Genomic DNA, 10,766 nt, shown 5'->3' on the forward strand with positions numbered 1-10,766 from the left:
TTAGGGATTGAAGCTCTCTGACAGATTGTAGTCAATTGCAGCGCCATATAAATAACAAAATCGACCTCACAAACAGGAGAGTGTGCAGGTGGAAAAGAATACAAGATTTATTATAGCATACAAAAGAGATATGGTTTGTGGCACATACAGTAAGTTGCTGAATTGACCATGTTTATTTTTGGCGGACTACTCAGTTTATTTAGAGGGGTTTTGTTTAATGTTAACAAGTATTTAATAAAAGCAGAAGAGAGATAATGGAGATCACTAGAATGGGGATCACTAAGAATGTACTGAAAGTTCAGAATTTCCAAATGTAGGGGAGAGGGGGTTAAAGTGCCAGGCTAGGACGGGTGTCAAAGGGTTGCTCGTTGTCCAGATGAGTGAAAGGGTTAAATGCAGCTGTTGCTGCACTTGATACTTATCCCTCGTTGTCCAGGAGAGGAGGACGTTGCTGGAGCCGGGAGCCGGAGTGATGAGCCGGGGAGCAGGAGAGGTTTGTTGGTGGAGCCGGGGAGTAGGTAAGTGGAGTGTCGTTGGTGGAGTGGTGAGGGCAGGTCCCAGCTACTGAGTGCACTGACTCAGGCTATTTAAACCCTGCCGGTATCCTCGTAGCGGGGCGTGTGGGACTCGCCTCTGGCCAACATGGGTCGGCACGGTGATATGATGTCACCAGCCGACCCATGAGCGCGTGAGCGCAAGAAAATGCCTGTGTGTGGCCGAGAATGCTTGTGCGCGCGGGAAGTTTAAAAGGGAGACAGGAGATCAAAGCAGTATCTCCTGTCTCCATCGCTTCCAAGCAACCTGGTTACTGGTAATGGTCTGAGATGGAAGGAAGTATACTATTTTACCTAGGTACATGACATCACTCTTCTACTCAAGGCCACCTTCCCGACAGTCCTGAGACTTAGGAGTCGAGTGTCCACAGTTGAAACAAAACCTCACAGTCCATAGAATGAAGTTGAAACAAAACCTCACAGTCCATAGAACGAAGTTGAAGCAAAACCTCACAGTCCATAGAACAAAGTTGAAACAAAACCTCACAGTCCATAGTACGAAGTTGAACCCTCACAGTCCATAGAACGAAGTCTCAAAGTCCATTAAATGAACGAAGCTCACACGAAACCTCAAAGTCCATCGAACCTCGGAGTCCTTGTCCTTTTGTGCTTGGAATTCATTCCTCATTAGAGGCGTCAATGGGTCTTTCCAGCGGCCGATCCAATTTTAGCATGCCGACCCGTGTAAGGCTGCATATGCCCTCACACGGTCAGCCTTGGAATGGCTTAGCCTGCCTTTCGACAACCTTTGTACGCAATCCGTTACTTTTCCAAATCTTTCCAGCATCTTGATTGAAGACAAAACAATATTTGTGGGCCGATATCCATGTCTCTATCATGGCAGGTTAACATCCCTGAGGAGGAGGTGATGTCTTGGTACCTAGGAATCTAATTGTGGTGAGGAGCCTTCCATTTCCCCTCTAACATTCAATCCATCATTGATTGGACCATACCAGTTCTAAGGTTGAGGTGGCAATCCCTACAAGGGTGTGTGCAGTGGCGTAACTACCGCTATAGCAGCCGTAGCGGCTGCTACGGGGTCCGCAGCATGAGGGGGCCCGTGCCACCCGCCGGCACGGGCCCACCCTCCCATGGCCGGAGGCTCCGCTAGCAGCTGCTATGGCTGCTACAGCGCGACGCCACTGAAGGGGTTGTTCCTACAAAAGACATGCATCCCCTATCCACAGGATAGGGGATACGTGTGATCGCTGGGACGCCCAGCGCTAAGGAGAACGGGAGACCGAAAGTCCCCTGAAGTTCTCCATGACAAACCTCGGACTTCCGGGGTCTGTCTGCAGCTCCATAGAAATGACTTGCGCACCGGTCGCGCCTGTGCGAATGCGTGACCAGCGCTCCTTTCATTTTTTGTTGAACTGCGCAGACGCCGGAAGTCCGAGGTTTGTCATGGAGAACTTGGGGGGACTTTCGGTCCCCCGTTCTCCTTATCGCTGCTAGCGATCACACATGTATCCCTTATCCTGTGGATAGGGGATGCATGTCTTTTGTAGGACAAACTACAGGCCGCTTTTTTTTGGGGGAGGGCTATATGGCGTTCTACAGGGGGGGTCTGTATGGCATTATCTACAGGGTGGGGTTCTGTATGGCGTTATCTACAGGGGTGTCTGTATGGCGTTATCTACAGGGGGGGGTCTGTATGGCATTATCTACAGGGGGGTCTGTATGGCATTATCTACAGGGGGGGTCTGTATGGCGTTATCTACAGGGGGACTCTGTATGGTGTTATCTACAGGGGGGTCTGTATGGCATTATCTACAGGGGGGTCTGTATGGCGTTATCTACAGGGGGGACTCTGTATGGCGTTATCTACAGGGGGTGTCTGTATGGTGTTTTCTACAGGGGGGTGTCTGTATGGCGTTATCTACAGGGGGTCTGTATGGCGTTATCTACAGGGGGCATGTATGGTGTTATCTACAGGGGGATTTGGGGCTGTAAGACGTTTTCTACAGGGGGGCTGTATGGCGTTATCTACAGGGGGGGCTGTATGGCGTTATCTACAGGGGGCTGTGTATGGTGCTATCTATAGGGGGGCGCTGTGTGGTGGAATCTATAGGGAGGCACTATCTACAAGGGGGGGTGTGATACCCAGCGGAGGGGGGCCCCAGTCAAAAGTTTGCTATGGGGCCCAGTCTTTCCTAGTTACGCCCCTGGGTGTGTGTGTACCTTACCTGTCCCTAAGGGTTCCTACACACTAGTGTAAAATAACCAAACATACAAAAATATTCCCCCCAAACCATGTACATATAGAGATTCATGCTCAAACAGCATCTCTCACTACTCCTCCATAAACACGTGAAAGGTCCTCATGCAAATGGGGTGACTACAGGATGTAAATATATGCTTGCCTACACGTACACATTCACTCACTGTGGGACGGGCATGTCCTCACTGAGTATACCTATGTTGCGGACACATAACAACACCTAGAATGTCTATATGTACACCTTGGAAGTTTTTAAATGACACATTGATTCAGATTTATACTTTACAAATATATACAGTGAAGGAAATAAGTATTTGATCCCTTGCTGATTTTGTAAGTTTGCCCACTGTCAAAGACTTGAACAGTCTAGAATTTTTAGGCTAGGTTAATTTTACCAGTGAGAGATAGATTATATTAAAAAAAAAACAGAAAATCACATAGTCAAAATTATATATATTTATTTGCATTGTGCACAGAGAAATAAGTATTTTATCCCTTTGGCAAACAAGACTTAATACTTGGTGGCAAAACCCTTGTTGGCAAGTACAGCAGTCAGACGTTTTATGTAGTTGATGATGAGGTTTGTAATTCACTGTATTTTAACGATATATATTGTGCTCCCACAAATATGAATATTTGAAAATTCACTGAAGTGATAAATGAGTAAAATGTATAATTTTTATTTCATAGCTATCTAAAAACAGGGGTACAATCACCACTGTGAAAAGCCCAACCGTGTATTTAAAAACGTATTAAACAGAATACTCCCAGTCCTAGTTCGTTTGCGAACCCTTTGTGACTGGGTATGTAAACAGAGATATCAAAATATGGAATCAGTGTATAACATTGGTAAAGCAGTGGTTTGGACCCTCGTTCACACAGGAGCCTGCGTTAACCGCACCAGATTCTCCCAATGTACAGATGCACAACAATGCCACTGCCCCCTACGCAAAATTCCCTCACTTCACCCGACCCTACGCCTTTCTATACTTATCATCAGGGGTCTGTCAGTCTGGCCAGGATGCCAGCGATATATCTTCAGCAGCAGGTATTCTACTGCACAACACGGAAGCATGCACGCATAGATGTCAGCGGCATGCTTCACTCTGGGACTCTGAGTCACTATGAACTGAATACTCCGCCCCCTGGCTCCGGCAGCATACATCAAACAGCCAATCACACTGGCCCAGCACATCCATGATGCTCAACCATGTGACTCCCAGCACAGCAGTCAGACGTTTTTTGTAGTTGATGATGAGGTTTGCAGACATGTTAGATGGAATTTTGGCCCACTCCTCTTTGCAGATCATCTGTAAATCATTAAGATTTCGAGGCTGTCGCTTAGCAACTCGGATCTTCAGCTCCCTCCATAAGTTTTCGATGGGATTAAGGTCTGGAGACTGGCTAGGCCACTCCATGACCTTAATGTGCTTCTTTTTGAGCCACTCCTTTGTTGCCTTGGCTGTATGTTTCGTGTCATTGTCGTGCTGGAAGACCCAGCCACGAGCCATTTTTAATGTCCTGGTGGAGGGAAGGAGGTTGTCACTCAGGATTGGACGGTACATGGCTCCATCCATTCTCCCATTGATGCGGTGAAGTAGTCCTGTGCCCTTAGCAGAGAAACACCCCCAAAACATAATGTTTCCACCTCCATGCTTGACAGTGGGGACGGTGTTCTTTGGGTCATAGGCAGCATTTCTCTTCATCCAAACATGGCGAGTAGAGTTAATGCAAAAGAGCTAAATTTTAGTCTCGTCTGACCACAGCACCTTTTCCCAATCACTCTCAGAATCATCCAGATGTTCATTTGCAAACTTCAGACGGGCCTGTACATGTGCCTTCTTGAGCAGGGAGACCTTGCGGGCACTGCAGGATTTGAATCCATTACGGCGTAATGTGTTACCAATGGTTTTCTTGGTGACTGTGGTCCCAGCTGCCTTGAGATCATTAGCAAGTTCCCCCCGTGTAGTTTTCGGCTGAGCTCTCACCTTCCTCAGGATCAAGGATACCCCACGAGGTGAGATTTTGCATGGAGCCCCAGATCGATGTCGATTGACAGTCATTTTGTATGTCTTCCATTTTCTTACTATTGCACCAACAGTTATCTCCTTCTCACCCAGCGTCTTACTTATGGTTTTGTAGCCCATTCCAGCCTTGTGCAGGTCTATGATCTTGTCCCTGACATCCTTAGAAAGCTCTTTGGTCTTGCCCATGTTGTAGAGGTTAGAGTCAGACTGATTAATTGAGTCTGTGGACAGGAGTCTTTTATACAGGTGACCATTTAAGACAGCTGTCTTTAATGCAGGCACCAAGTTGATTTGGAGCGTGTGACTGGTCTGGAGGAGGCTGAACTCTTCATGGTTGGTAGGGGATCAAATACTTATTTCTCTGTGCACAATGCAAATAAATATGTATAATTTTGACTATGTGATTTTCTTTTTTTTTTAATATAATCTATCTCTCACTGGTAAAATTAACCTAGCCTAAAAATTCTAGACTGTTCATGACTTTGACAGTGGGCAAACTTACAAAATCAGCAAGGGTTCAAATACTTATTTCCTTCACTGTATACAACGTAAAGGTAGGTAAAGAGTTAACTCAGGGGCTCCTGCTTGTTGTGTATGGGGGAGAGGCAAGGGTTAAATCAGGGAAATGTAGTGTAGGGGAGAGAGCAGGGGCGTAGCTAGGGGGGGCAGGCGGGCCATGTGCCCCGTGCGCAGCTTAGAGGGGGGCGCCAGCGCCACCCCCTCCTGCACTATAATTGTATCTGCGTCTATAGGACACAGGTACAATTAGAAGCAATGAATGGCCGGGTACGTTCCGTGCCCGGCCATTCAGCGCCTTTCTATGAGTGAAGCGGCGCGATACTTTGCACCGCTTGCGTCGCTGAAAGGCGCTGAATGACAGGGAAAGTCACCCTGCCCTGCCATCAGCGCCTTTCATAGACGCTTCGTTCAACACCAGGAGACCTGCGCAGAAGAGAGCAGATCTATATTGCCGCCGGAACGGGATTAAGGTGAGTTTGAATAGTTTGTTATTTTATTGTAATAAAAAAGTGTGTGGCATTATCTACGGGGGGAGGGGGGGTGCACCATCTACAGGGTGGGCTCTATTTACGGGGGGGGGGGGCTTTATCTACGGGGGGCTTTATCTACAGGGGGGCTTTATCTACGGGGGCTTTATCTACCGGGGGGGCTTTATCTACAGGGGGTGCTTTATCTACGGGGGGGGGGCTCTGTCTACAGGGGGCCTATATACTGGGGTGAGCTATCTATGGAGCACTATATACAGGGGTGGGTTATATCTACAGGGGGGCTATATACAGGGGTGGGATATCTATGGAGCACTATATACAAGGGTGGGCTATCTGTGGAGAACTATATACAGGGGTGGGCTATATCTACAGGGGGGCTATATACAGGGGTGGGCTATCTATGGAGCACTATATACAGGGGTGGGCTATATCTACAGGGGGCTATATACAGGGGTGTGCTATCTGTGGAGCACTATATACAGGTGTGGGCTATATCTACAGGGGGCTATATACAGGGGTGGGCTATCTGTGGAGCACTATTTCTATTCAGCTTTCCCCGGAAAGCCGATTTATCGGAGACTTTCTATTGAGCCCATACTCCGATACTTTCTATTGAGCCAAACAGACAAGAAGCGGCTGAGCGCTCACACGAGCTCTTTTGCCGCTTAGTTTTAGCGATTGGTGGAGGTCTCAGTGCTCGGACCCCCACCAATCAAAACTTATGACATGTCACTATGACATGTCAGAAGTTTGTCAAAAGTTTAGTTACTCTTTAAGGAGTTAATGCCAACTTTACTGTGGTTTATGGTAGTTGAGGAGTTAATTCCCACTTGGTAGTCTAGGGTACTGAACGGGTTAATGCTGAAATTCCTGGTGGTCTAGGTGATTGAAGGGGGTCAATGCCAATATCTCATGTAGTCTGTGGGCATATATTTTGTAAGGAGGATACAGTGCTGTTAACGATATTAACATACTTTATAATGGAGAAAAAGCAGGAAACAATTAGCCATAAGAGCCAGACATACAGGACTAAAAATGGATGTGACTGGCAAACCAGTGGTTGTAAACCAATCTGGTTTTGTTATCTTTTGAATATATTCTAGTTGTGAGGTTACGCTGTGTCCTAAATGTGTACAGCAAACTCTGCGGGAAGCTGGAGAATAAGTATTGCATTTATCAGTACTCACCCCCCTCCTTTCTAATTTTCATGAACCCACCATTTCCCAATACTCCATTTTAATTGTTAAATAAGAGACCACCATGGGCCTAAGCACAATTTATCATTTGCAATTATCAAACATTATTTACATATTTTCCCCCTGCAAGGAAATTTACTTTACCTTCCAACAATTTGTTCAGCTACCTGCAAATTAAAGGGGTTGTCGAGTTTTTTTATTTTTTATATTTATTTGTTTGTAGAATAGGAAATCATACAGTTTTCATACAACTCCTGGATTTACTTTTTCCACTAGCAAGACTGCTTATGGCGCTATGTTATAGCACCATGGTATTCTTTTGATTCCCTTTCACAACCTCCATCTAATGTGTCAAGTGCTGATGGTCACACATGCTCAGTCGCTCAGTCCCAACGTTCAGATCCTCTTCTACACAGAAAGCAGAGTTATTCCTGCTATTGTGCAGGCCAGCTAATAGGAATCACTCGAATCAACTGTCTCTCACCAGCAATGGACATATTAGGTGGATGTTCAGAGAGGGACTTAAAGGGAAGGTGTCACGAAAAAATTTTTTTTATATGTTATTGCTTTTAGTATGTCATTAAAATAAATTTTATTTACTTGTGTTTTTGTTTTGTACTTTTTCTTTTTTCTTTCTTTTACTTCTTTATGGGGGCTGCCATTTTTTTCCATCTCTGTATGTGTCGATTAACGACACATACAGAGATGGAATACGGCACATACATCCCCATAGAGAATCCGAACGGGAGCCGTTCCATTCAATATAGCGTACGCTGTCTGTGTGGGAACGGCGCATGCGCCGCTCCCACACAGACCAAATGGAAGGTCTTCGGCAGAGCGACATCCGGCGACATTTTCATGTGGACCGGAAGCCGCGGCCGGACAGTAAGATGACTACTTCCGGTCGCGGCTTCTGTCCATATGTTCAGAAGCAAGGACTAGGAGCGGAGGGAGCGGAGGCAGCGGCTGCGACAGCGATAGCGGCGGCGGCAGGAGCAGGTAAGTTATGTTTGTGTATGTGATGTGTATGTATGTTCGTGTTATACTGTGTGATTACCACTGTATCTAATCCTCCTACACTGTGTATTCGCTCAAAAAATGGCGGCACACAGTGTAGGAGGTTTGAACATTCAATCCCCTCCTTTCTCCTGGCACTAGCCAGGATAAAGGAGGGGGCATTTTTTGAGGACACTAGAGCGAGTGTGTCTTCTCCAATTTTGCAGCATAAAGCAATGAGGTTGCTTTATCACATGCCAATGCTGCAATTTTGGGAATTGCTCCCTCTAGTAACCAGTACATGGAAATGTTATAAATTAGAATCTAATTTATAATATTTCCTGACTTGTGAAAAAATTAAAAAAATTAGAACAATATGTAATCATTTATAAACTAACTGTTTTTTTTCTAGCAACACATTCCCTTTAAAAGAACACCAGGGGTAGCGCCCTAACAGAAATATCTAGATGTAGATGAAGCATTTTGAGTTAAAAATGCAATTTTAGAATTGTTATGTTTTGCTGATCAAACAACGAAATGTAATATCTAATCGTGGGACAACCCCTTTAATAAAATATGTTATGTCAAGTCTCTGGCTTACATTTACAAATAAAATAAAGATACCTTTGTGTTGAAAAATTCAAAAGACAATGAAACTTGTGTGCGCTTTATTAAGGCTTAAAAGGGTTGTCCACTTTCTGACAACTGATGACCTATCCACCAGATAAGTCATCAGTATGTCATCGGTGCAGGTCCGACACTCGGACACCGCACCGATAAGCCGTTCCGGTGGTCTGCGGGCAGCGGATGTTGTGGCACATTATGCTATGTACGGAGCCCAGAAGCAGTTGGCTTCGTACATAGCATAGCGGCCGTACTGCATAACTGCAGGTCTTCTCCTATGCACTTGAATAAGAGCAGAGCTGCAGTACTGCATCTCGGCCGCTATTCCGTGGCCGGAGCTAACCGCTTCCGGCTTGTACGTCTGGTGCACGGAGGTACCGGACCAGCTGATCTGTGCGGGGCCCGGGTGTCGGACCCCAAAGATCACGGTGGATAGGTCATCAGTTGTCAGAAGCTGGAAAACCCCTTTAATGTTGCATGCAAGGTGGAACCCTTACTAAATGCTCGGCATAGTATGAGTAATAAATCTATATAGTGCTTAGATTGTATACTTACAGAATAATCTCTCGTCCTACACATGCATATCTGTCAGCAAAATATCTCAGAATGTCCTATTTATAATGTATGTAACTTAATTTAGGGAGTGCTGTGTAGAGAGCTGGCTGGTTTACTCTTACCCACTGCATTCCTGGAAAATATGAACGTCACAGAATAGCTCACTTTTTCCTTATATGTACGCTTGTTTTTTCTCTCTGAAGCAAAATATCCCTGCTAAGGAAACTGTTCCTTCATGGCATTAACCCCTTGGTGCAGAATCACGTACATGCACGGCATAGAATGCAGCCATTAGCGCATTCCACCGTGCATCTATGTTTTTGTGATCGTGCGGGCACAGAAGCTGTGAAGATTGGAGAAACCTCTAATCCTGGCCGTTAAATATTGCAACATTTGAGTTGTTTGACAGAGGGAAGGATCTCCCTCTGTCACCGATCGGTGACCTGCGAATGAAATCGCCAACCGCCGACGTGTTGCCATGACAGCCGGTGCCTAACAAAGACCCCCATGCCTGCTCTGTCTGTACGTCTATTAGGCTGTGCCAGAGGCATGGCCTAATAGATTGCCTGTCAGTTTTAAACTGACAGGCAATAATGCTTTGGTATACTAAGTATACCAAAGCATTATATAAGCGATCAAAAGATCGCATAGTGAAGTCCCCTAGTGGAACTAATAAAAAAAATAATGAAAACAGATGAATAAAGTTTATTAAAAAAAAAATGACAGTAAAAATCTAAATAAAACCATTTATTTACTAGAAGTGCCAAAAAAATAAATAAAATACACATATATGGTATTGCTGCGATTGTAACGACGAGAGATATATAAATTAATTAAACTGCCGGGTGAATGTGGTATAAGAAAACACACAAAAACAACGGCGAAAATGCTTTTATTTTCCGTTCCCTCCAACAAAAAATAAAATTAAAGTTAATCAATAAGTCCCATGTTCCCCAAAATGATATGAATGAAAACGACATCTCGTCCTGCAAAAAACAAGCCCACATATGGTGACATCGACATACAAAATAAGAAGTTACGGCTCTTGGAAAGCAAAAACACAATTTTTGTTTAAAAGTGTTTTAATTGTGCATAACTAGTAAAACATAAGAAAACATATACATATTTGGTAACGCCATAATCGTACTGACCCATAGAATAAAGTTAATATGTTATTTACACCACATAGGGAACGGCGCAAATTTGAAACGTGAAAAACAGTGCTGGAATAGCTGTTTTTTTAATTCCTTCCCTAAAAAGAAGAATAAAAGATAAGCGATATAATATATACACCCAAAAATTGTGCAGTTGAAAAAATACAACTCGTCCCGCAAAAACACAAGCGAATATATGGTTATGTCGACATAAAAATAAAAAAGTTAGGACTCTTTGAAGTTACAGGTATTGCAGCCTTCTTTCCCATTGCAGTGAATGTGAGAAAAGGCTTCAATACCTGTGAACCGCCGCTACATGCGTGTCGACGATTCACAGTGAGCAAACAGAAATGAAGGGGAAGCAGCGCTCGTACAAGCACTGCGGCCCCTTCAAAACAGCTGATTGGCGGGGGTCCCGGAAGTCGAACCCCG

The sequence above is a fragment of the Rhinoderma darwinii genome, chromosome 2 (assembly GCF_050947455.1).
Source record: "Rhinoderma darwinii isolate aRhiDar2 chromosome 2, aRhiDar2.hap1, whole genome shotgun sequence".
Lineage (NCBI taxonomy): Eukaryota > Metazoa > Chordata > Amphibia > Anura > Rhinodermatidae > Rhinoderma > Rhinoderma darwinii.